The sequence below is a fragment of the Eumetopias jubatus genome, unplaced genomic scaffold (assembly GCF_037043125.1).
Source record: "Eumetopias jubatus isolate StellerSeaLion01/CBP00866 unplaced genomic scaffold, mEumJub1_p1.0 scaffold_1, whole genome shotgun sequence".
NCBI classification, from domain to species: Eukaryota; Metazoa; Chordata; class Mammalia; order Carnivora; family Otariidae; genus Eumetopias; species Eumetopias jubatus.
Window position 1 is genome coordinate 49,164,998 of NW_028274807.1, and position 25,930 is coordinate 49,190,927.

General features: G+C 37.5%; 1 pseudogene; it reads right to left on the reverse strand.

Annotated features, from left to right (window-relative positions):
- Window positions 1-22,319: 22,319 nt before the first annotated feature.
- LOC114221124 (small nucleolar RNA SNORA18) lies at window positions 22,320-22,445 on the reverse strand (annotated as a pseudogene).
- Window positions 22,446-25,930: the final 3,485 nt, after the last annotated feature.

Here is a 25,930-nt window from a genome sequence, read left to right on the forward strand (position 1 = left end):
TCTGTTTGTGGAGCTTTCATTCTAGTAAAGGAGACAGAGAGTAATCAAGCAAATAAATACAGATACATTTTCATTACTGACAAATTCTATAAAGAAAAGTAAATTAGGTAAGGAGGTGTGGAATGGCTGAGGCGGTGGGAGAGTGCCATGTGAGAGTCCTCAGCAGAGGCCTCTCTGAGCGGTGACATTTGAGCAGGAACTAGCAGAAGCCAGTGAGGGAGAAATAAGACATGAGGGAACAGCAAGCTAGCAGAGGAGTAAAACTGGTGGTGATAAAACCTAGGTATCAGAGGGCAGTAGCACGAAGATCCACATGACCAGCATAGGGTGAGTGAAGAGAACCATAGTAGGAAGGAGGTCAGAGAGACAGGCAGTAGCCGTAATAATTAGTTTGGAAAGCTATTTGAGATTTTTGAACCAGAGGGTTACACAATCTTATTTATGCTTTTAAAATGTCACTCTGTTGTCTGCTTTATTATTATATTTAAATATTCTATGTATCTTTACTTATTATACTTTTGTCTACTTAATTTGTCAGAGGCTCAGAGGGTTAGGGTAAAGCCTTCTCCTGCTGTGCTTCTTTCTCTTTATTTCTGCCTTACATGCCAGGCTTTCTTTATGTGCTTTGATGCTGTGAATTAGGGATGAAAGTTTCAAGCAGATTGGATCTTCATTGTGGACTGTATTTTTATTATTTTACAGATCTCTTCCTTTTCCTGTATAATGAGTCTTTTCCTTGAATTCACCCATATATGTGTTAATACTGCAATGCTTGCTTTGTCTTCACTGGCATTTGCTTGGTATGCCTCTGCTTAGCCCTTTTTCTAAAAAATTCCAAGTCATTTTTTTCTCTACATTTACCTTTGTCATATAGTCAGATAGTCAGATTTTAAAATCCCTTCTATTTTTATCTTTTGCTACATATCTGTTTTTGTTTGGTATATATTTTTTTTCATTTTATCATTAGATTTATACTCTAAGTGTTTGGTGGTTAACTCTCTAAATTCATATGTGCTTAAGTCAGCTTCTTGACTTCACATGGTTTGTATTGAATAGTCACTCGGAAATTTGTAGAAGTTGACACACATACTTCTTGACCACTTCCCCCTCTTAATGATTTGCCTCCTTTAAGAGTATTTACATTCTGAGACGTGTGGATGGATCAGTCAGTTAAACGTCTGCCTTTGGCTCAGGTTATGATCCTGGGTCCTGCATCCTCACTGGGCTCCTTGCTCAGTGGGAAGCCTGCTTCTCCCTCTGCCTGTGGGCTTCCCTGCGTGTGCTCGCTCTTTCATAAATAAATAAATAATAAATAAATAAATAGAAAATCTTAAAGAATATTTACATTCTGTTCTACAATTCTGTTCCCCTCAGTTATTTAGACATTTCCAGTTTCTTCATTCTACAGAAAATTCCTGAGCTCTTTATTTTAATTTTTTTATTTGTTTGTTTTTACTCAAACAGTTAAAAAAATTTTCAAGAAAACCTCAGAAATGTATTATATTCTTGCTTTTCTTGTAGGTTCTATCTGTTGCTTTTATACTTATATAAAACTTGGCCACATATGCCATTTTAGGGTTGAGTTTATTTCCCATAACAGTTTATAGACATTGTTGCATAGAATTGGGAAACTCTTCCTCTATTCTATCTTCTTCGTCAAAATTAATATAAGTACCATGATCCCCCATGTGTCTCTTCCTGATCTATCATCTTCTCTCTAATTATGAGCATCTTTTCATCTTCTTAATCCTGTTTTCTCTGACTATACTTTTAAAACTGTCTTCTAATTTTAGGTGCTTTTCATGTGGTTTTCATTTCTGTAATGATTTTATTTCTTTTTTTTTTGGCTTCCATTTATCATCTGTCAATTCTTATCATCTCTCCCTTGTTTTCTCTTGTCTTCTTTGAACTCTTTTTTCTCCCACAGTCCAAGTTAACTTTATTTGGAATTTCCTTCCTTTGAAAATTTCTTCTTTCTTTGAGATGGTCTTCTGATGTTTAGTTTTCTTCTCTTTTTTTAAAGATTTTATTTATTTATTTGAGAGAGAGAGAGACAGAGACAGAGAGAGAGAGAGCACAAGTAGGGGGAAGGGCAGAGGGAGAGGGAGAAGCAGGCTCCCTGCTGAGCAGGGGGAGCTCTGGGGCTCTATCCCAGGACCCTGGGATCATGACCTGAGCCAAAGGCAGATGCTTAATGGACTGTGCCATGTGGGCACACCTGATGTTTAGTTTTCAACTGATGTTTGCTCTTTATATTCTTTTATTACTCCTCTGTAATACCTTAGTACAGACCTTGTGCTCCTTCTGTGGTTCATCTTTGAGTGAGAGGGCCTGGGCATGGCTGTCTATTTGCCCAGTGATGGTGTGGGTGGGGGTGGGAGGAACAATCTGACCTTGGATTGCAGTCTCACATGCTTTCTTACAAAAGCCTCCCTAACGTCTTCCCTCTGAGGCATGTCTCTCCCCTTAGTTTTTATGTCTTTCTTTCTTCTTTGGGGATCTTCAGGAGGTCCTTGTGGGTTGCAGTGGGGGTTGGAATGTCAGAAGTCCTTCACAGGCAGTCTAGCATGTATATGTCTGCAGATCCTGCTGCCAGCAGTGCATGAACCACAGTGACCACTTACCATCTCTGCTATTCCGACATTCCTCTTGTCTGCTTCCCCACTTATGAGGCAGTCTCATCGTTTTTGCCAGCTGTTCTTCCTAGTTTAAGGTTTGGATTTGTGCATTCCCAGTTTCGTTAGGGACAATGTTTTCTTCACATTTTGCTGCTTTCAGTGTGCTTTGGGGAGGCCTGGTAAACAAAAAACCTCTTACTCCTCTACCTTTAATTGGAAATCCCTGTACCACGGGTTTATTGTTTTGTTTTTTTTTTTTGTGGGTTTTTTTTTTTCAGTCTAAAAAAATCTCATTACAAATTAAAGAATTCACAATGACTCAGTTGTGTGAAGAAGTCATGAAAAAAATTCACTGGGGCATCACCCAAATCACTGTTAGAAGGACAGGAGTTTCTAGCTAGCAGTAGTATTCATTCAAGCTCATATTCCCAGAACATTTGTTATTGAATCATTAACTCATAAAATGGTGGGTTGGAATGTGTAAAAGCAAAGTTTGGGATCACACTGGCGAATTTTAATTTCAGACCGATTAGTTTCAACATTATTTAGGAGGGAATGAGAGAGTCATTGACATCTTTCCTAGGGAAGTCATTTGATTAGAACTCTGTTTAAGAAAAATGGATTGGAGAGAGAAGAGAGGAAAGATTAACAGAGAGGAGACTGGTGAAGAGGCTACTACAGTCGTACTTTTAGAATTTGCATCATGTTTCTCACTACTTCAGATTTACCAATACTGAGTTAAAGAAGGAATACAAGAGGGAAATATTAATTATATTTTGGTGAACTCTCTAGTGTAAGTGATATTTTCACAGTGCTTCTGCTTCCTCATTACTAAAATACTGCAAGTTCTAATTTTTAGTCGGCTATAACTGATAACCATCTGAAAAAATTGTAGACTGTGGACCAAGATGGCAACATAGGAAGCTCCTGATACTCATTTCTCCCACTGACACACCAAATATGTAGCTTCAAATGGAGAAATTCCCCCAGACAGAAATCCAGAAACTAATTGAGTGACTCCTACACTTTGGGAGATTGAGAGAATACTCATCTTGAAATGGGTCAGAGAAGCTAAGACACATTCTTTCCTTAAACTCCACCCTCAATGCAACAGCACCATAAGTTGGAAGCCTACCCCCAACTTCCACATTCTCTATAGGGAATGAAGGGCTTGAGCCACAAATAGAGTGCCCCAATTTTTAAGGCTGCCACCTGAGAGATAGGCCCTCCAAATTACCTAGCTCTGAAAGCCAGTGGGGCTTGTGTTCGTAAGTCCCATAGGACTATAGCAAACAAAGACAATTGTTAACAGGCATGGGAACCCTCACTGTAGCCAACCCCTCAGGCTTCAGTGCAGACGGAGCCGACAAAGATGCCCACTGTATATTGCCAATATACCAATATGCCAGTGCACATTGTGGATACACAGTATAAAAAGATACAAATATGATACCAAAAACACAAAATGTGGGGAAGAGAAGAGTAAAAAGCTAGAGCTTTTCCATGTATTTGAAGTTGTTATTGGCTTAAAATAGACTGTTATAACCATAAGATGTTTTAAATAAGTCTCATGGTAATCACAAAACAAAAACCTATAGTAGATAAAAGATAAAAGAATCAAAACATACTGTCATAGAAAATCATAAAAACACTACAAAAGAGAGAAAGAGGAGGAAAGCAAGAAAGGTATTACAAAATAGTCAAGAAACAATAAAATTGCAATAACAGGTCCATATCTGTCAATAATTGCTTTAAGTGTGAATGGGTAAGTTCTCCAATCAAAAGACATACAGTGGATGAATGGATGAAAAACGAGACCTAATTATATGTTGCCTACAAGAGACTCACTTCAGCTTTAAGGACACACAGACTGAGAGTGAAAGGATAGAAAAAAAAATTCCATGCAAATGGAAACCAAAAGAAGGCAGGAATAGCTATACTTAGACAAAATAGACTTTAAAACAAAGACTGTAACAAGAGACAAAGAAGGTCATTATATAATAACAAGGGGGTCAATCCACAAGAGGATATAACATTTGTAAATATTATGTGCTCAACATTGGAGCACCTCAATATATAAGGCAAGTATTAACGGATCTGAAGGGAGAAATAGACAGTAATAGAACAATAGTAGGGGACTTCAGTACTCCACTTTTAACAATGGGTGGATTATCCAGACAGAAAATCAATAAGGAAGCACGGCATTTAGGCTATACTTTAGACCAAATGGTCCTAACAAATACATATAGACATATATCTTCCATTCAACAGCAGCAGAATACGCATTTTTCTCACATGCACATGGAACATTCTCCAGGATAGATCATATGTTAGGCCACAGAACAAGTCTTAGGAAATCTAAGAAGAATGAAATAATATCAAGCTTGTCTGACCACAGTGTTTTTAAACCAGAAATTAATTACAAGAGGAAAGCTGGAAAATTTACAAATATGTGGAGATCAAACAACATAGTCCTGAAAACCAATGGATCAAAGTGGAAATCAATAAATATCTTCACACAAATGAACATGGAAATACAACATAGCAAAATTTATAGTCTGTGATAAGACAGTTCTAAGAGGAACATTCATAGCAATAAGCTGCTATGTTAAGAGAAAAGAAAGATCTTAATCTTATACCTTAGGTAATTAGGAAAGAAAGAACAAACCATGCCCAAAGCTAGTAGAAGGAAGGAAATAACAAAGATCAGAGCAGAAATAAATGATGGGAGTGAAATACATATAGTGATTCATCTATAGTGATATATACCCACTTTGGAGATGTCACTGTTAGATATTGTGGAGAAGAAATACGAAGTAGAATATTGTTTTACCCTTGAGAACCTTACATTCTATGGTGTGGCAGGCAGAATAGTGGGCCCCTAAAGATGTCCACATCCCAATCTGCTGAAACCTGTGAATATGTAAGAGGCAAAGGGACTTTCCAGATGTTATTAAGGTTAAGAATTTTGAGATGGAGAAATTAACCTGAATCATCCAGGTAGGTCCAATGTTATCCCTCGAGTCCTTAAAAGTGGTAAATCTTTCCTGGCTTTGGGCAGAGAAAGATATGATGATGGAAGAAGGGTAAGAAAGATGAGATATTTCTGGTTTTGAATATGGGGGAAAGGACTCAGGAGCCAAGGAATGTGAGTGGATTCTGGAAGGTGTAAAGGCAAGGAAATGGATTTTCCCCTAAGAGCTTCTAGAAGGAATGCCACCCTGCTCTCTTGATTTTAGCCAATGAGACCCATGTTAGACTTCTGACCTGCAGAACTATTGGATAATACATTTCTGTTGTTTAATCCACTAAGTTTATGTTAATTTCTGATAGCAGGAATAAAAACTGCACCTACAGGAACAAAAAATCTGATATATATATATTAAAAAAAGAAGAAGAAGAAGAAGATAGCAGGAAGGGAAGAATGAGGGGGGGAAATCAGAGGGGGAGACGAACCATGAGAGGCTATGGACTCTGAGAAACAAACTGAGGGTTCTAGAGGGGAGGAGGGTGGGGGGATGTGTTAGCCTGGTGATGGGTATTAAAGAGGGCACGTACTGCATGGAGCACTGGGTGTTATATGCAAACGATGAATCATGGAACACCAAATCAAAAACTAATGACGTAATATATGGTGATTAACATAACATAATAATAAAAAAATTATATATATATATATATATATATATATAAATGGCACTTTCCATATTTTGCCAATTCACTTTTCACAATTCGGAGCAAAATATGGGAAGTGCCATAGAGACATAACCAAAGCTCTTGAAGATTTGAGAACAAAACAGGGATTAAGGAGGACTTCAAGAAGGAGGGGATATTTGGTCTGGGTTTTTGAGGTTACATAGAATTTCAGGAAATAGAGATGAGGAAGACAAATTCCAGGCAGAGGGAATGGGATTAACAAAGGCAAGTAAGTGTGAAAATATGTACTGTGTTTGGGGAAAAGGTGGATAGACCAGTATCGTGGCACATATGATTAGATTAATATTGCTAAAATATTTTTTAGTATTGGATATTTTTTTGAATCACCAATTTATAAAATATTCAGAATGCAGTGACATAGAGAAGCTTAGATTGGAACCAGATCATGAAAGATTTTGAATTTTAGACAGTCTATTATTTTTACTTAACATATATCAAAGTTAATATATGCATATATTAAAAACTTATCGCTGTCTAAAAATGTAGAGACTTGGTCAAAGTTTACTTTAAAAGGGAGAATTGGTTAGGGAGGAAAGAGGAGAAAGATTAATTGGCAGAAAAATAGTTAAATCACTGATGCTATCTAGATGAGATAGTGGCATATCTAAAAAAATAGCACAGATACCAGTGAATTTTTACACTCATTTTCCATAGTATTTCTTTCAAAGAATATTACTCTATGGTCAAGTTTCCCTATCTGTGGACTTTTGGACATATGGGAAATGTAAGAAAAATATGCTTTATATAAGATTATATTTATAAGCAATTTAACTAAATTGAAACACTTCGCTTTAATGACTGGCAAATGAAGCTGGTATATCCCTTTCCCCCATGATGACATAATTCTGATCTTCGGAGCCTGCCTGCTTTTCTTATTGAGCTGGGAAGAGAATTACTGAATTTTACACCATCCTTGGCTTGGTATCAATACTCCCCAACACTGAACTATGACACCTGGGATGATTCTATTTCTACCATTGTGAGATCCATTATCTGTATCCCTAGATGCTGCCTGCCTCAGTGGGCAACTTGTACTTCAAGGATCTTGAAAAGTTGCCAGTTTGGGGCGCCTGGGTGGCTCAGTTGGTTAAGCGACTGCCTTCGGCTCAGGTCATGATCCTGGAGTCCCGGGATCGAGTCCCACATCGGGCTCCCTGCTCAGCAGGGAGTCTGCTTCTCCCTCTGACCCTCTTCCCTCTCGTGCTCTCTATCTCTCATTCTCTCTCTCTCAAATAAATAAATAAAATCTTTAAAAAAAAGAAAGAAAACTTGCCAGTTTGTCTTGCAGGAGTAGTAATAATTTCCTTGAGTTTACTTTTGCCTTCTGAGACTTTCTTCTTACCAATTCTCTCTTGATCTTTCTCTTATTATCTCCTGTTTTCCATGGAGCACTTCTGTCCCAACCCTTCCCCAAACTCCATTCTTTAGGCCACTTCTCAGAAGGAAGAGCCTTTAGCTTTATTTTTATGGTGTCATTATAGATGAGAAACATTGTAGAGTGAGAGGATGGGGAGTTTAATTGGATTTGGATGAGAGGGAGTGAGAGGAATAAATGGAGGATAAAGATGGTTGGAATATGCCAGCCTGGGTGCCTGGGAGAATGTGACTCATTTAACAGATAATGAAAAGTAAGGAGGAACTTGGCCATGTTGAATTTGAGGCTCCAAACACCTCATTTAAGTACAGCTGTAGAGCAGTCATTTAGAAATGGCAGGCTGGCCTGGCAGATATAATGAGTCTGTGGTAAAATATGCTGGTGGACATATAGGAAAGATAATTCTAGAAGTGAAAATAGATGAAGAGAATGAGTTTGAGAGGATACATGGAGAAAGAAAGAGGACCAAAGAAAAAGATCATGGACAGTTTTCTTTGTTCATTATTGTTGACAATCTTCCTTCTCTTTTATTGGTAAGAAGTCTAGTTGACTCACCCGGCCAACTTTTAGCAACTGGAAACCATTGTTTTTACTCTTGGATCCACCTTCCTTCTCATTGGCCTGGGGGGTGGGGATTTGACAAACCTAGAGTGGTTTATCTCATTCAGTGTCATTTTGCACTAGAATTAAAAGTCCCCAACCTGAGCCACATATCCCAAGCATGTATTCTGCTTTTATATCATATCAAAGTTTCTCCAAGGTAATCTAGAGAGGGAAACCCAAGTATTCTTTTTCCCTTCTGAGTCTATGGCAATGAGCAGTAGTGAAAGTGTAGTCTTTGTGAATTAAAAAAAAAATGCTCTGCACCCATATTGGTATGCTCTGGGAATACTTCAGTGCTTCCAAATAGCTTTTGCTCAAATATATTTCTTTATAGTAATGGCTATCTCAGCTGCACCCATATGAAAAACTTTTAATTTGGTTAAGTTTATGCTAGGAGTTGTTGGAAATTGGAGCTTTGCAGGGGTTCCTCCGCTCCTCTCATTGTAATTCTCATGCGAATTTGTCCCCTGAGAAGTTATGCAGCTCTCCATCCGACCATATTCATAAGCCATCCTTCTAGTAGAACTTTGATAAAATGCATCAGCTTCCTTGGAATTAGATTAGCATCTCAGTTGGAGAGTTTTCCAGGCTTTTCCTGCTGACAGGAGATGAAAGCCTCATAAATAAAAATGCTGCTTTGTTTGCCTCTGTTGGGATGGACCCTGTGGAAGAAGAAGACAGTTAGGTCTAAACATCTTTTCATTTGTTGTTACAGGTTTCTCTTCTTCCATGGCTTGATATTAATGTCCCCTCTTCCAGTGTTATCTACTGTAAACATTATATAATAACACTGGAAAGTTAACTAGTACCCTTCATTCTAGCATTTGCTTCTTCTAACTACTTGAGAAATCTTCTCAGTGGAGGATGTGGGTTCTTTGTGCTTCATTATCAATTACCATCATTCCGAATAAGGTAATACATGAATAGTTGCTTTTCTCCTCGGAATTTCATGTCCCCAAATAATCAATAGTAATTGGCAGTGTATTTGGAATAAAACATCATAATGAAGTCTGCGTATGTTAGACTGGAAGTAGATACTCAAGTCTATGTCTTTATTTAACATAGATTAATAATTTATAGATGACATTTAAGCACATAAGGCAATCTTGGACATAAGATTAGGACTTGGGCTTCATTTGAGCTGAGACATAACTGAATAAAGTTATGACACGGGACTTGATTTTATCAGTATGATGTTTGTGATTCTACTTTTGTATTAAAATGATTTTGAGACAGGTGACCTTCTTGTTATTATTGATATAATTGTGATAAAGTTATTGGTCATAATAATTTACATTATTTAAGAATAAGGTGGTTAGGATCCATAAGATTTGAAGAGGTATCGGAGTCAGTGTCTCTGGAGTCAAAGTTAAGGAGATTCAGGGAGAGAAAGGGAGTTACGTGCTATCAAAAACAGAATACTGAAGGACATCATAAAGAAGGGCAGCAGTTTTGGGTTGGAGTGTATCTTCCTGGTATCTTGGAAAATACCTATGATTGAAGGACGAGGATGAAGACAGCTTAGTAATAATCAAAGTCAGGAAAGAGCTGTTGGAAAGCATGTGGAAATGGCACTAGAAATAATTTTGTGTCATTGAAGTGTATTCAATTTTCTCATTTTGGTATAATATGGAATTCTAAACTTTTTCTAAAAAGAATTTTAAATATGGTATTTGTCTCATTGACATTCTCAAGACTGATGTTGTCTCTTCCAAACTACTTTCTACTTTTCTTTTCTTTTTTTTTTAAAGATTTTATTTATTTGACAGAGAGAGACATAGTGATAGAGGGAACACAAGCAGGGGGAGTGGGAGAGGGAGAAGCAGACTCCCCGCGAAGCAGGGAGCCCAATGCGGGCCTCGATCCCAGGACCCTGGGATCATGACCTGAGCCGAAGGCAGATGCTTAACGACTGAGCCACCCAGGCGCCCCTACTTTCTACTTTTCAATAACTACCATTTATCTTTCACATACCTTGAAAACAATTTTAAACAAATTTTAACAGAAAATAGGTTATTATATTTTCTAAAGTATGGAGAAATTTATAATGCATTGCTTTTATATATGAGGACTTCCTAAAGTTGAACACTGTTTCAGGGAAAAGCAATTACCTAAGAAGGTGGTTAAAATTTCAGACCATATTTGATCAACAATTTATTCCTGAATTATACTGCCTAGTGGTAGAATACCAAGCGTAAGTTTTCTTACAATACTAGCTATGATTTCAGGGAACTGTCAGTCTCATCATGTTTTTATTATGGGAAAGAATCCTAACTGCAACAGAAATAAAATAATAGACGGGAGCCATGTGGAACTTTATCTATTTGCTGCCAAGAAATTGTCTTCTGTTTTAAAAACCGAAGACATCCAAGACATATAGGGAAATGTAATCCTTTGTATGCAATGATGCATTTGATTGAGTGACATTGATTGGAAATATGGAATGCAATGTTTGTTTTTAAGAAATTATTTAAATATACTGATTGTGAATTAAGTTATCCCCAATGGCTTTTCTGATCATAGGATTTTTTTGTTTACTTTTGGTTAGCTTTAGATTTCTATCCAGTTGGCCCTTTATTGTTAACTTTTATAGGATTGTATGTGTGAGAGTGTGCATGTGTGTCTAGGTGTATGGTGGGAGCAGTTTTTTGTTTAAACTGGAGAAAGCAGTAATTTTACATTTTGTAAGATATTTAAAACATATGAAATTAAGATTGAATAACCTGGCCCTAGTAACTTATAGTAGGTTGAAATCACAGCATGAAACTCAATATCAGAATCAAATAAATTTTGAGTCTTATTAAACTTAAGATGCCAACTCCTGATATAAAAATTACAGACTGAGGAACAGAGGAACAAATGGGTCATAGTTCCATCACATTCATAGTGTAATAAAGCCAGGAGAAGGCAAGTCTGAGCAGGAGGGCTCAGTTCTACCTCTGAGAAAGGTGCATCTTTTTTGTTGAAAAATGGAGGCTGACAAGAAGTCATCAAGCAAACTCTGTTTTCCTCAGAATAGAAGACCTAGTTCCTACATATGTTTGATAATTTGTGGTAGTTGTATTTTTGTTTTTGCAGAAAAGTACAGTTGTCATATTTGTATAGCTATGGTTCAGGTTGGAGATTGCTGTGTAAAGGGAGTATGGGTCTCTGGAGAAGTGAGAGGAGGTCTTAGTGTAGAGAAGCTTGGGTGTGCTTTCAACAAACAGAACCAAACAACTGACAAATGCATAGTGTAGAGAAGCATGGGTGTGCTTCCAAGAAACAGAACCAAACAACTGACAAATGCATAGTGGAGGAAAAAGAAACACAACTATGATTTTGCAGGGTAGCCTCTGTGTTTTTTGTGGGAGCTTAAATTCTGTTATCCTCTGGCTGTGGCCATCCCTGCTGCCGTGGCCTCTCTGCTGTCACTCTGACTCTCATAGGTCTTGGGGAACATATCACTCATTTTGATGGTGTTTTCTTCTCTCTAGGGGCCCTTGCTTTTCCTCCTGACTTAAGGATGGGCACTCTCCTCATTGCCTTACTGGTCTTCCTTTAGAGTCTAATAAAGTACCTCATTCTTTGACCCCCAAATGGTGTAGAGTGCCTGGATGCTCTCTTACCTTAGGATGATTTCCCTGTCCATCAGGTTAGAACTTCCAGGGATGTATATGGGGTAGATTAGCTCTCCATGGTGCCCTTGGGTAGACCTTCTCCTATACCAATGGAAAATGACATGCTGAAAGTGACGAAGTGATAGGTTTGCTGTGCTGATTTTTTTCCAAGTCAAATTCTCCTTTTCTCTTTCTTCCCTAGTTAATGGGTATGTGAATGAATGTTTGTGTTTATTTGGGTGACTCACACATCCTAATATAGAACTTTATAGAAATGAATTTCAGTGAGGTTTTTTTTTAACACAAGACCACATCAAAGAAAAAGAAACACTCTTTAGCTGTTGACTGTCTTTCACCACTTATTATGTGAGAAGTGAAACATCAGTAACTTAAAAGAAATTTTAAGATCAATGTGTTTGAGCTTTTCTGATTTTAAAATTCTTTACAGAAACTTGTCAAAAAGATTATGTAATGGAAACAAGGAAGTTGAACTTCTCAGAGCGCTGGGAAAATTGTTTTCCCTGAGTGCAAAAAAAAAAAAAAAAAGAAAAAGAAAAGAGAAAGAAAAACAGTCTTATTCTGGAGAGACTCCTAGCTAGTGTCGGTGTACATGTTCGTTATGTGCAGTTGTTGCTTTTAAGGGACCACTGATCTGATTTACATGGAAACAAAAACTGGGATACAGCCATGTATTCACAAAAGCTGTGGTGAACTAATGAATGAGGAAAAAGTGGAAAATGAACCAATCATTGGGGTAGTTCAGGCATAAATGGACTTTCTCTGAGGTGACCTGAAGTTGCCCTAATTCTTCCTTTGTTCCAGTTGTATAGATCCAGTTTTAGAAATGTAGTGGAGGGTTAACACGTCAGATTGTGACTTTATTCTGTCTCTGGAATAACCAAAATCAATTTGCTCTCTCCAGGAGGACTCCACTGAAGTATAGGAATTGTCTATTGGGGAAGAGTTCCTCTGAAGATGGACATAGTTTCATTTCTGTTTCATTAGCTCTTGCTGCAGAGAAGATGATGGATAAACTTAGTTATTTGCTGCTTTTCTTATTAAGGGTTTTATCCATTTCTTTTCAACATAGAGGGATATTGGAGCTTAAATGTGATTGCTGAGATTTGTCATTTTCAGTAGCTCAGGGATCTCCCTGAAATAAACTAAAGGCATCTGCTTTCAACATTCATGCCTATAAAACCACAACTGAGAGGGAAATGTGTGAACTTTCAAACCCCAGACACTGCTGCATTTAAGAAGAATTGTAACTATGAATGTTGAAATATTTTCCTCCTGGTCACTGTTCATGCTTGTGTGTGTGTGTGTGTGTGTGTGTGTGTGTGTATGTGTTTGCTCAGATGTATTTCATCTACTCAAGAATTCTGAATTCAAGAATTTTGCATCAGAACTTTTGCTTCCTCATTTAGATTAAGATGTAGAATTGTATTAGTGTTTTAAAGCAAGCTGCAAATTGTGTCGACATGATCAATGTGAAATGAAACATTTAGCCAAATATCCTGTTAATACACACATTGTTTACAGAAACTAGGCATATATATATATATATATTCATTTCTGTGAAATTTTAAAGCAATTTTAAGAAAAGTTGAATTTTTCTCTGCATTGCCATTTTATATCTGCCTTATAAAAATTATGACTTGTTTTTAGATGTGATACTTATTCAAAATGAAATGACATAAAGTGAAATAAGATATAATTTAAAAGTACTCAGCCTTTCTTTTCCTTGTATTAAACAGTGTCTATGGTGGAGTTTGTCCTGAAATGAGTCTGAGACCAGTTCTGTGGTATGGAGGTGATGCTACTTAACCTGCTTTGGCCTCTGTTTACCCTCTTACAAAATTAGGGCACTAGAGAAGTAATCTCTGTGGTCTCTCCCCTGACTTTCCCTCTAGCTCTAAACACTCAGTTTTGCTTTTCTATGCTCTGCACACACCACTATCTAACATTCCCTTGAGAACAATACTTTCAGTGTGTAGCTCTGTTTTCAAATAGTATTCAAGAGAGAGAAAACTCTGAGGCAGCAGATCCAGCATTTTCAAATTTTAAGGCTCAACTGAGAAGAGAAGAATTCATCCAGAGAAGGGTATAAATTCCACTTGACTGAATCTTAGCACCTTCCACACACCTCCATAAGGGAAGGGGTTGACATTACAAAGATTTTCCCATCCCTAATGACTGTGGTTGAGAGTTTTGATTATACAGTATTTTGACTTGCACTTCAAAGTTCCCTCAATGTCTCCATCTATGTCCATGGGTGGACATAGGTGCTCTAAATACAGCAGCTGTGCCATCTGTTTCAAATATTATTTCAGCCCTCGCTGTTTTGGGATAAATTTCATAAAGTGTATCGCATACACACATTTAATTGAACAAACGAGAAGACTTTCCAGTTTAAAAAAGCTTCCTAAATGACAAGAAGTGTACAATTTCCATTCAAATGGTTACTCCGGGGCTTTAAAATGTGTGAATTCATCTAACAGAGCCTGGTGGTGTATTTTGAGGCAGATGGCTTGATTCTGTGAAGAAAAAAAATTAAGTGGATTTTACTGTCAATCTTATTTTTTTTTTTTTTTTTTGGCAAAAGACTGACATAATAAAGATGTGTGTATTACTGAGAATGCTTTTTAATAATGATTCTACCTTATGTTTTCCCCCAAGAATATGGTTAACTGACTAGGAAAATCTATTTAGAGATTTTATGTTTATCCATAATGATCAGTTTAGGAGGAAAAAAAAGAAGCCCGCTAACAAAATTGCTGAGATACAAAAGGAAAATAATGCTCTACAACTTTCTAAAGGAGTCCAAGAGGAAAGGAATTCTGAAGTTTATCTGATATTTCCCCTGTTAAATAGTTTCAAAGTCAATAAATTGAAGATTCTGAAAGAAGGGGGAGGGATTTCACTTCAAATAAGAATGTCTTTAGAGGAATATCTATAGTATAGATGTCATGCCCAGGGCACTTTGTATATTTATGACTAGCGGTTTTAAGTTAGTGACTTAAAGTTGAGTCAATGGAATGATCAGTCACCATTGCTGTGTACTCTCAAATTTAGACTCATTTTAGCATGTGTCAAAATTATGACAAAAGTTCTGTGCTCTAAAAGTCCTTTTAAGTCTTGCCTGCTTTGTGGAACATTATAATTTACTCCCAAAATTCACTCCATCCTTCTTCCATTTGTAGTTTGTGGAATTGACTGAGTTCTTGGTTAACTCCTGAGTAGTAAAAACCAAACATGTGTCTCTGTCCTCTTGGAAATGATTGTTCAGCAACCTTGTTCTAAGCCCAACAACGAACTGCTTCTTTTAGCACCAGTTATTGGTTTAGGTATGAGCATATGACTTAAGTTGTCCTAATCAGTCTAAAAGAAAAAGCATTTGTTTGATAGCTTGGAAAAGGTGCTTTCTCTCTTATAGTTGACATGGACAGGGAAGCATGTGGCCTTCAAGCTACTGACAACTTCCTGAAACATAAGGAGAACCGACCTAAGGATGAAGTGAACAATGCAGATAGTAGGATGAAAAGTGGAAAGAACCTGCATCTCTGATCATATAATTGAACATTTGGGTCCATGGCTGTGAAGTTCACTATGCCTCTGGATTTGCCCTTATGTTAGCCAGTGCTCATGGTTAGAACAATTATTGTCTCTGCCAGTTGGAGTGAGGTTTTTTTTTTTTTTGTGTGTGTGTGTGTGTGTGTGTGTAAAGTTTCTTTTGTTTACATGTAACATATGCAAAATTAAAGTCAATAAATTTTTACTTAAGGAATTTCACATGTTGTGACTCCTTTCATTGACAATTACCTTAGTTCCTCCAAATTCTGAGTCATAATCTCCAAGATTTTTATAAAGAACTTTTGCTGGAGGAGAGGAAGATGACAGCTAAGTAGGAGGCTCATAGGCTTGTCTCATCCCATGAACACAACTAGATAACAAATCATTCTATATACCCCAGAAATTGACCTGAAGACTGACAGAACCACTCCACAACTAAAGGGGAAGAAGAGACCACACTGAAGAAGGTAGGAAGTGTGGAGACTTGGTTTAAGGGAGAAATGGATTACAGGTGCTTCAGAGGGGAGAGAGCCATGGTTATGGAGAAGGGTGAGAAAGAGAGAAGAGCACACAAGGAGAACATTTCCCTAAAGCCATTGCTTGGAAAATGAGAGGGGCTGAATTTTGTGAGTTCTTGCATCCAATGGGGCTTAAAGCCTGGAGTTTTAAAGGTCAGTGGGCTTGGCTGGAATAGAGCCCAGAAGGCACTGCCTTGCTCCTGGAAAGAAGGTACGCAAATAACCAGGGGTGATGGTGTGGAAACTGGGAACAGAAGAATGCCTGGGGAACACAGTGGGAGATTATTAGCCCTTCTTGGAGCATGTCCCTGACAGGTAGTGTTCACAGAGATGCCTCACCAGGAACAAAGGAGTTTGCTGGCACCATTTCCTTCTCCCGTCCTCAGCATAAACATAGACCCACCTATGAAAGCAGCACAACACCAACACTGGGTGCCTTACTTGCTTATACCAAGCCCCCTCCAATCCTCCTTCCTCCATACTCTGGCGAGACTGCCCTTCTCAGTCAAGCTTGCCTCAGTCCTAGTGCAGTGGGACCCTCCCTCAGAAGATCAGCACAAACTCCTGCCCACACCATGTCTCTGATTAGAGAGTCCTGTAGGGCCTCAGTTCTGGTGGAGTTGGTATCATTTCACAAGCAGACCAGAGCACACCTAGTTAAAACTCACCACATTTAGTCCAGGGACCAAACACTGCCCACAGCAGGCAAGGAGAACCTCTGCAGATGACTGGTCTGAAGGACAGAGCAGCCAAAGCACAGGAGCAGGGCACACATAGCACACACTGGAGACGCTCCATGAAGGACCAGGCCCTGGGCACTACATGACCTCTTCTTCATAAGGCCATTAACTTCAGGAGCAAGAGACATACTGGCTTTTCTAAAACACAGAAGAAAGTGGAGGCTTAGACAAAAGGCAAAGATGGAAGAATTTATCCCAAATGAAAGAACAAGATAAGGCCACGGCCAAAGATCTAAGTGAAAAAGATAGAAGTAACATGCCTGATGGAGAATTTAAAGCAACATACATAAGGTACTCCCTGGGCTTGAGAAAAGAATGGAAGACATGGTGAGACCCTTACTACAGAGTTAAAAAAGAATCAGAGATGAAGAATGCAATAAACAAGATTGGAAACAGGCTTGATGCACTGAACAGCAGGCTGGAAGAAGCAGAGGAATGAATTAGTGACCTAGTAGACAAAATAATGGAAAATAATGAAGCCAAAATAGAAGAGAGAAAGAATTATGTAACATGAGAATAGACTTAGGGAACTCAGTGACTTCATCAAACATAATAACATTCATATGAGTCCCAGAAGAAAAAGAGAAAAGGGGACAGAAAATTTATTTCAAGAAATAATAGCAGAAAACTTCCCTAATCTGGGGAAGGAAACAGACATCCAGATCCAGGAGACACAGGAACTTTCATCAAAATCAACAAAAGCAGGCCAACACCATACATATTATAATTAAATTTGCAAAATATAGTAATAAAGAAAAAATCTTAAAAGCAGCAAGATAAAAGAAGTACTTAATAAGGGAAAACCCATAAGGCTAGCTGAAGATTTCTCAACAGAAACTTCTCAAACCAGAAGAAGGAGGCAGGATCTATTCAAAGTGCTGAATGAGAAAAATCTGCAGCCAAGAATACTCTATCCAGCAAGGCTGTCATTCAGAATAGAGGGAGAGATAAAGACATTTCCAGACAAAGAAAAACTACAGGAGTTTATGATCAATAAATCAGCCCTGCAAGAAATATGAAAGGGGACTCCTTGAGTGCAAAGGAGAGACCAAAAGTAACAAAGACAAGAAACGATCAGAGAAAATCTCCAGAAATGGTGACAAAACAAGAAACAAAGTGGTGATAAATACATATCTATCAATAATTACTTGGAATGTAAATGGACTAAATACTCCAATCAAAAGGCATAGGGTGTCACAATGGATAAATAATAAGGGCCATCTATATGCTGCCTATAAGAGACTCCTTTTAGACCTAAAGACACCTGCAGATTGCAAGTGAGGGGGTGGAGAAATATTTATCATGAAAACGGATGTCAAAAGAAAGCTAGAGTAGCAATACTTATAGGGGACAAACTAGAGTTTAAAACAAAGACTGTAACAAGAGACAAAGAAGGGTACTATATAATCATAAAGGGACAACCCAACAAGAAGATATAACAATTGTAGATATTTATGTACTCAACATAGGAGCACCCAAATACATAAAACTATTAATAACAAACATAAAGGAACTAATTGATAACACAATCATAGTAGGGGACTTTAACACCCACTTACATCAGTGGACAGATCACCTAAACAGAAAATAAACAAGGAAACAATGTCTGTGCATGACACGCTAGACAAGATGGACTTAACAGATATATTCAGTATGTTCTACCATGAAACAGCTGAACACACGTTCTTTTCTAGGATGCATGGAATGTTCTCCAGAATAGATCACATATTAGGTCACAAAACAGGCATCAACAAATACAAAAAGACTGAAATCATACCATGCATTTTTTCTGACCACAATGCTATAAAATTAGAACTCAACCACAAGGAAAAATTTGGAAAGACCACAAATACCTGCAGGGTAAATAACATGCTACTAAACAATGAATGGGTCAACCAGGAAGTCAAAAAAATAATACATAGAAATAGATAAAAATGAAAACAATGGTCCAAAACCTTTGGGATGCAGCAATAGTGGTCCTAAGAAGGAAGCATATAGCAATACAGGCATACCTCAAAAAGCAAGAAAAATCTCAAACACCCTAACCTTACCTCTAAAGGAGCTAGAAAAGGAGCTAGAAAAAGAGCAACAAACAAAGCCTAAAGCCAGCAGAAGGAAGGAAATAATAAAGATTAGAGCAGTAATAAATGATACAGAAACAACAACAACAAAAAAACAATAGAACAGATCAATGAAACCAGGAGCTGGTTCTTTGAAAAATCAATAAAATTGACAAACCTCTAGCCAGAGTTATCAAAAAGAAAAGAGAAAGGACCCAAATAAAATCACAAGTGAGACAGGAGGAATAGCAAACAATATCACAGAAATATAAACAATTACAAGAGTATGTTAAGAAAACCTGTATGCCAACAAATTGGACAACGTGGAAGAAATAGGTGAATTCCTAGAAACATATAAACTACCAAAACTGAAATAGGAAGAACTAGGAAACTTGGACAGACCAATAACCAGTGGAGAAATTGAATCAGGAATTAAAAGAATCCCAACAAACAAAAGTCCAGGGATAGATGGCTTCACAGGAGAATTGTACCAAACATTTAAAGAAGAGTTAATATTTATTCTTCTCAAACTATTCCAAAAATAGAAAAGGAAGAAAAACTTCCAATTCATTCTGTAAGGCCAGCGTTACCCTGATACCAACACCTGATAAAAGCTCCACTAGCTCCACTAGAACTAAAGGCCAATATTACTGATGAACATGGATGCAAAAAATCTCAATAAAATACTAGCAAACTGAATTCAACAATGCACTAAAAAATTATTCACCAGTATCAAGTGGGATTTATTCCTTGGTTGCAAGGTGGTTCAATATTTGCTAAATCAATTAGTGTGATATACCACATTAATAAAAGATTAATAACCATATGATCATTTCAATAGATGCAGAAAAAGTTTTGACAAAGTATAACATCCATTCATGATAAAAACCATCAACAAAGTAGGTTTAGAGGGAACACGCCTAAACATAACAAAGGCCCTATATGCAAAACCTACAGCTAATATCATCCTCAATGGGGAAAAACTGAGAGCTTTTTCTCTATGGTCAGGAATAAGATAGGGATATCCATTCTCACCACTGTTATTTAACATAGCACTGGAAGTCCTAGTCATAGCAAGCAAATGACAAAAGGAAATAAAAGGCATCCAAATTGGCAAGGAAGAAGTCAAACTTTCACTATTTGCAGATGACATGATACTACATATAGAAAACCTGAAAGACTCCGCTAAAAAACTGCTAGAACTGATAAATTCAATAAAGTCGTAGGATACAAAATCAACATACAGAATTCTGTTGCATTTCTATATACCAATAATTAAGCATCAGAATTATGGAACTTACCCCACTTACAATAACATAACTAGGAATAAACTTAACCAAAGAGGTGAAAGACCAGCACTCTGAAAACTATAAAGCACTGATGGAAAAAATAAAAAAATGACACAAAGAAATGGAAAGACATTCCATGCTCATGAATTGGAAGAACAAATATTGTTAAAATGTCTATACCACCCAAAGCAATCCACACATTTAACTCAATCTTTATCAAAATACCACCAGCATTTTTCACAGAGCTAGAACAAACAACCCTAGAATTTGTATGGAACCACAAAAGACACTGAATAACCAAACCACCTTGAAAAAGAAAAACAAACCTGGAGGCATCACAATTCTGGACCTCAAGTTATATTATAAAGCTGTAGTGATCAAAACATTATGGTACTAGCACAAAAAAGTAGACTCATAGGTCAATGAAATAGAATAGAAAACTCAGAAATGAACCTACAACTATATGGCTAATTAATCTTTGACAAAGAAAGAAAGACTATCCAATGGGAAAAAGTCTCTTCAACAAATGATGTTGGACTACAATATGCAAATGAATGAGACTGGACTACTTTCTTACACCAAACACCAAAATAATTCAAAATGGATTAAAGACCTAAATGTGAGACCTGAAACCATAAAAATCCTAGAAAACATATGCAGTAATTTCTTTGACGTTGGCTGTAGAAACTTCTTTCTAGACATGTCTCCTGAGGCAAGGGAGACAAAATTAAAATAAACTATTGGGGCTACATCAAAATAAAAAGCTTCTGCACAGAAAAGGGAACAATACACAAAACTAAAAGACAATATACTGAATGGGAGGAGATATTTGCAAATGACATGTCTGATAAAGGGTTAGAATCCCAAATCTATAAAGAACTTATAAAACTCAACACCTGAACATGAAAAGATGCTCAACATCACTCATCATCAGGGAAATACAAGTCAAACCTACACCTGTCAGAATGGTTAAACTCAACAACATCAGAAACAACAGGTGTTGGTGAGGATGTGAAGAAAGGAAACTCTGGCACTGTTGGTGGGAATGCAGGTTGGTGCAGCTACTCTGGAAAACTGTATGGAGGTTCCTCAAAAAGTTAAAAATACAACTATCCTACAATTCAGCAATTGTACTACTAGGTATTTACCCAAAGAATACAAAAATACTAATTCAAAGGGATACATGTATCCTGACGTTTATAGCAGCATTCTCTACAATATCCAAATTATGGAAAGAGCTCAAATGTCCACTGACAGATGAATGTGTAAAGAAGAGGTGGTATATATACATATATTACTCAGCTACAAAAAAGAATGAAATCTTGCCATTTGCAATGACATGGATGGAGTTGGAGAATATTATGCTAAGTGAAATAAGTCAGTGAGAGAAAGACAAATACCATATGATTTCACTCATGTGGAATTTAAGAAAGAAACAAATGAGCAAAGGGAAAAAAAGGAGAGAGGCAAATTGAGAAACAGACTCTTAACTGTAGAGAACAAACTGATGGTTACCAGAGGGGAGGTGCGTGGAGGGATGGGTTAAATAGGTGATGGGGATTAAGGAGTGCACTTTTGATGAGTACCAGTGCTGTATGGAAGTATTGAATCACTGTATTGTACACCTGAAACTAATACTACCCTGTATGTTAACTACCTGGAATTTATTTTTTAAAGATTTTATTTATTTGACAGAGAGAGATAGCGAGAGCAGGAACACAAGCAGGGGGAGTGGGAGAGGGAGAAGCAGGCTTCCCGCGGAGCAGGGAGCCCGATGTGGGACTCGATCCCAGGAACCTGGGGTCATGACCTGAGCCGAAGGCAGACGCTTAACGACTGAGCCACCCAGGCGCCCACTACCTGGAATTTAAATAAAAAAATTTAAAAGAACATTTGCTTAATCCACAGTTGTCATGTCAGTTAGTCCACACTTGTTTTAGTTGGGCTTCTTTGATCTCTACTTGTGTACGGACATACTTCAAAAATTCTCCACCTGTAAACTTTGGGACCCAGTTTCTTCAAGAAATGTATGTTAAGGCCATGCTTAGGGTCAGAGTAGTTGGACTGGCCTGGTTGTCAATTTCATACATCCTCTATGCATGAATAAGTTCAAATCATATTTACTCCTAAACTATCACACCCTAGAATAGTGCAGATCATTGGGATATTACAATACCTAAGATTAAAAAAAGTTGACTATTAAGTCTTAAAATATTTGTTTTAGTAGCCCTGTCTTATAGTTCTCACAGATTTAAACATAATTCTGCGAGGAAAGCAAACCACGTATTTACTCTTTGAGGCATTTCCGATGATGTAGGTCTATAGAAAAACACCCATGAGGATGTACCTCAAGTGGAGTGAGTTTTTTTTTTTTTGATACTTGCAGGTAAAAACATCCCAATAGATATACCTGAGGATGTGGCTTAGGTGGATGCCACACTAGGCTTAACTGTATATGTCATGAGACCATCTCCCTGTCATGAGTGGTGGGTCCTATTTTCCAGCTCCGAATCAGAAATTCTGGGGGTGAGACCCAGCAGCGTGCTTTAAAAAACCCCCCGGGTGATTGTGTTCGAAGACCACTGAACTGAGCATATCAGGCAGATATGTAATTTGCAAACTCTTGTGTTTCCTTAGGATTCTCAGATATAGAATAATAAAATAGTTTTCATAGTAATAAGGTGATTCAACATGTAAAGAACCCACTGAAGACATTTTTCGTGATTATGACTTTTAGTTCTGCCAAGCAATATCATTGCTAATGAATTGTTTTGGATGACTGCATATGGTAGAGAATTACCCCAGTTGTATGTGTGTTTGAAACTCACCACCTGACTTGGAAACCTCATTGTCCTTGGATGGCCTGGTGGAAGCATTTAAGTCAGGTTGGAGGATATTGGGGAATTTCTCAGGGCATGGTTGTCAGACCCTTGGCCCCAGAGGATTTTACCTATGTTAGTTTTTATGAAGTGGGTCTAGAAAATGGGAGATGGTGTTAATATGGGTTCTTTCAAAGGCAGGCTGTGTTTTTATCTCTCTTTTGGTTAATTCAGTGCTTAGCGGCCCCCTGGCCTGATCACAGTTCTATAGTCCCCTGAGAATCCGTTGTTAAGCCTAATTATGATTGCTTTGAACTTCTGTGAGACTCTGATGTCAAAGGTCTCCTATTAGGTTTTTGATCACAGTTTTTTGTCTTAGCTTGCCCCTTATGTGATCGCATATTGCTGCATTTCTGCTCACAGGCTGGGAGCCTCTCTTTTCTTGGTGCCTCCCATTAAGTGATGATAAACGTTTTCTTTCCAGCCCAAGAAGAATCATAACTTGCTATTGCTTACAGAGGCCTCCTAATTTTACATTAGAGAAAGCTGAAGTCTGTGTCTGGATTGTAATTTACTTCCTTCATTCATTTGTTCCAAAATACTTACTGAGCGCCTGCCATGAGCCAGGCCCTGTTTAATAATGGCAAAAGCATGATTAGAATAAAGGAATCATAGCTCCTATACCAGTGCTCTTTTCCTTATCCTACTTCTTAAAAGCCATTTGAATAAAAAGAAATGAAATACACATAATTAAGAAAAAAGGAAAAAAGAAAAGTAAGAGAAAAGGTCATTTGGGAGCTAAGTGCCTTCTGGATGACTGACTAAGGACACAGATTTACTTTTCCATCCCCAAAGTTCCACTGGAATGAGTGAATAAATATAAAATTAAGAAGAACAATGTAACAGTACTAGGAAATATGAGGGCTGATATTAGCAGAAGCAACAAATTTCTGGAAGATATAAAGCAAATGGGTTTGGATCGATGGAGTAACCAGATAGAACTGACTACTACAGCTAATACAAATGAAAGAGGATGGTAATGGAGGAAGAAGGGAGTTTTGTTTTTGTTTTGTTTGAACAGAACTTTGGAAAAACCCCAAGATCATAATCATTAGGAGCTAGAGGCAGGAATCGTCTATTGGATACTTAGTAGGAAGATACCTGGAAAATGCATACATTCCCAGCTCTAGAAGACCTGGCACAAATATTTTGAAAACTAATAAAGGGGTGGATGGATTTTGTCATCAGGGGTAAGCAGGGACATTTATAGTGAGTATTGGAGCTAAAAAGAGAAGTTGGGTGGTACTCCCATGTGATATCAGCTGCCAATAGGGGAAACCTTTCCACATCCTGACAGTAAGCCCCTACCGACCCTAACAGAGAGGTCCCTCTGATGACAGATCACAGCTCACTCATCATAGCCATGGCTTCTGTCCTTTGCAATCAAATTCACTATCAAGGGAACTGTGACTTTCACATTGTTGTCCTAAACTGTCACATATAAATAGTTGAGTTTCCAGATATTTAAGGAAAAATAACAGCATAAAAATGAGTTATCAACTTTAATAAATCAAAATGATTTTTTAAGAAATTGAATTACTGGAGAAATATAGAAAAGATTATTAAAACAATTTAGTATTTTCAAAGAGATTTGAGGGGACACTATAGTCATACAACTAGAATATACTGCTAAGAAAAAGTAAAGTATATGAGAGAATTTATAGAAATTGGAAAACCTCTACATGATTGTTGAAATAAATGTAATCGGTCAACTGATGATGTAGAATGTAAAATTCTTAATTCCCCAAAGCTTCTTCATATATATATAGATAAGACCAGTCACTCTGAAACTAATTTTCATTCAGAAAAGTGTCACTTGAATGAACACAATCAACCCATTGCCCAGGTGAAAAGGGATAATATGACCTTCTTTTGCTGACAAAAGCTGCTTTTAATCTGACTTTGGAATGCTGAGTTGGTTACTGGAAAGGAGATGGGAATGTTTGCATAGGGAAAAAGAAATTACCCAAGAGGAAAGGTCCACTCTTTCCCTTTTGAGGTTTAATGTCTTTAGTACTTCTCTGGCTGACTAGGTCTGTGAAAAGTCCAGAGGCATAAGAGACATCAAGTTTCTCAGGGAGGAACTCACCATGGGGTTAGGTAGAATCTGGACAAGTGTGCAAGGGTCAACATTAAAGTGAAAGGTTAACTTGGAGAGGGTTGGGTATGGGATATCATTCAGCCACAACAAGAAATACCTGTGAATGCAACCACCTTGGCAGATTGGTTATGGTAGAAAATAATTATTAAGCTTGCATGTGAACTGAAAGAGCTATATCCTTGCAGTTTAAACCTAGGGCATCAGAGAAACTTGTGCAAGGGCCTGTACCTCTTCAGGCAAAACTACAGTGATGGACAAGGTGTTATAATAGTTTTCAAAAGCATCCCCATGGTCAATGACAAAAGTGGTCATAATTATCAGACTCATCACACTCAAGGTCTCTCTATCAGCTGATTGAGAACTGGGGCAAACTTTTTGGAGTCCTGTAAAATTTAGGGAGAAGAAGGACTATCTCAAGAAAGGGTTAGTTGTCAGCTAAAGGGCAATTGAAAAATGTAAATGATGTGACTAAATTCATACTCCCCAACTGCTGAAGTAAATTACACTAATTACCTAAAAATTTCAGTTAAAAAATTGAATAATAGAATAGGTATGGTTGAAAATCAAATTAGTTTTATGGAAGATCAAGCCAAGAAGTTTCCTCAGAATATAGTGTGAAAAGAGATGAAAATTGTGAAACTTGGAAGGATGTCATTTAGTATATGAGGCACAAAAACTCACAAGGCATGCAAGACATTCAGAAATCCCATTATCTACCCAGTAAAACATCTATAAGGAGAGACTAGAGAGATTAGAAGTAATGATATAATCAAACTGATAATAGAAGAATATTTTTTTCTGAGCTGAGAGAAGACATTAGTGTTTTGATTAAAAAAACAAAAAAAAGCGTTAGCAGGG